The 1,994-nt window shown below is 39.0% G+C and overlaps 1 non-coding gene across 1 annotated transcript; it reads left to right on the plus strand.

The window, feature by feature from the left end:
• Positions 1-1,198: 1,198 nt before the first annotated feature.
• Positions 1,199-1,301, plus strand: LOC125131910 (U6 spliceosomal RNA). Its single transcript, XR_007136085.1, has one exon. It is a non-coding gene; the product is annotated as a U6 spliceosomal RNA (small nuclear RNA).
• The last annotated feature ends 693 nt before the right edge of the window (positions 1,302-1,994 follow it).

A 1,994-nucleotide genomic window follows, 5' to 3' on the forward strand; every position in this document is an offset into this window, starting at 1 on the left:
GATCATAGTGCTCTGGAAACATTTCTGGAATTTAAAAGATGTTAGTGATTTTCATTTTGCATGTGGAAATGGATGTTGCTGAGTCACTTGTCCTCAGTGGAACTGTGAAATAAGGGTGCTGAGCAGTTTCCATGAATGCTTGTTTAAGTTAGCAAATCATATGATTTTTTGGTAATTAAAATGATTATATATTCACTCAGTAAAACAACTGTTTGGAAACAATTCCAATTAGTGTATGCAATTAAACCCGATTTCTTTTGAAAAATCTACATTATAAGATTTTTCTTTAACAAATCTTTATTTTTATGGTAATTATGTTTTTAGCAGCGACTACTCAGACAGTTGTAAAAATTGCATCCTCTAACCCTTACCTTTTTCCTTAAAAATTAACTGACATAGCAGTGGTATCTTATTGTTGACGCTATCAAATTATGTATTTCCTATTATTTATATGTATGAATTCTCTGCTCTAACCATGACTATTTTCCCACTTTTTCTAATCTATTATGTCTCTAGTTATTAAACATTTGTTAGAAATGTCAATAATAGTACCTTGATTTGTATAATGGTTTACTCTTTTGAAAGAATGCATGTATATACTTGAGCACCAGTGTAATTCCATCTGACAGGTTGAATGACACATTATCAGCTTTTATTTTTTAACTTTCAGGGATTTGGATATCAAGGCATAGAGAGGGAAGTCAGCAAATTTGAAGGACAAGTGTTTATAAGAGACAAAAACTATTTTAAGGTCATGTATGCAAATAACAGGATGTATTATAAGGATACAGGAGAAGCTCATGTGTCCCAAGGGCTGGCTTCATTTCTACTTCTCTTTTCCTCCTTCTCTTTAAATGGGATCTCACTGCTTGTGCAGTCAAAATGGCAGATTGTGGCCACCTTGCCCATCCCAATTAACAATCCCAGTTCTAGCCACATGAAGAGATTAAGCGGTTGTTTCTAAGTCCAAATTCCAAATTCCTAGGAGAGCATATGACTGGACCCTGCTTGGCTCAAGTATCAGATCATCCTTGGCTAAGTAGTCTGGTTGATCTAGTAAACACTGCCCCAGGAATGAAAGACAATTACTGTATGAGGGCAGATGGATCTCAAATTTGAAATACAGGCTTAGAATTCCTGCTTTTTACAGTTTGGTATATAGCTAGTGCTTAGAACCCCAGAATTCGCAAACTCATGATCGCTTTGGTAGCACATACGCTAAAATTGGAACAATACAGAGAAGATTAGCATGGCCCCTGTGCAAAGATGACATGCAAATTTATGTAGTGTTCCATATTAAAAAAAAGTCACAGGAGTTCCCGTCGTGGCGCAGTGGTTAACGAATCCCACTGGGAACCATGAGGTTGCGGGTTCGGTCCCTGCCCTTGCTCAGTGGGTTAACGATCTGGCGTTGCCGTGAGCTGTGGTGTAGGTTGCAGACGCGGCTCGGATCCCGCGTTGCTGTGGCTCTGGTGTAGGCCGGTGGCTACAGCTCCGATTCGACCCCTAGCCTGGGAACCTCCATATGCCGTGGGAGCGGCCCAAGAGATAGCAAAAAAAGACAAAAAAAAAGTCACAAACTTAAATGCATACCAAGGGCATTTAAATAACATAAATGAACAAACCCGATAGATGGAGGCTGTGGTACCCAAATGGAACACAATTTACATCTAAAAGGAGTTCCAAAAAAATAAATAAATAAAAATGAAAGGAGCTACAACTATTCAATTCCAAAGGACTGAGGTTATCTGGGCCCAGGTAACCAATCTATTGATTTTCAAATAAACTCAGAAATCAGTATTTTATATAAAATCTCTGTTTAAATTTTTTTTTTTTTGGAGTTCCCTTTGTGGCACAGCGGTTAACGAATCCGACTAGGAACCATGAGGTTGTGGGTTTGATCCCTGGCCTTGCTCAGTGGGTTAACGATCCGGCATTGCCATGAGCTGTGGTGTAGGTCACAGACGAAGCTCAGATCCCACGTTGCTGTGGCT

This window comes from Phacochoerus africanus, chromosome 7, assembly GCF_016906955.1.
Source record: "Phacochoerus africanus isolate WHEZ1 chromosome 7, ROS_Pafr_v1, whole genome shotgun sequence".
Classification (NCBI taxonomy): domain Eukaryota; kingdom Metazoa; phylum Chordata; class Mammalia; order Artiodactyla; family Suidae; genus Phacochoerus; species Phacochoerus africanus.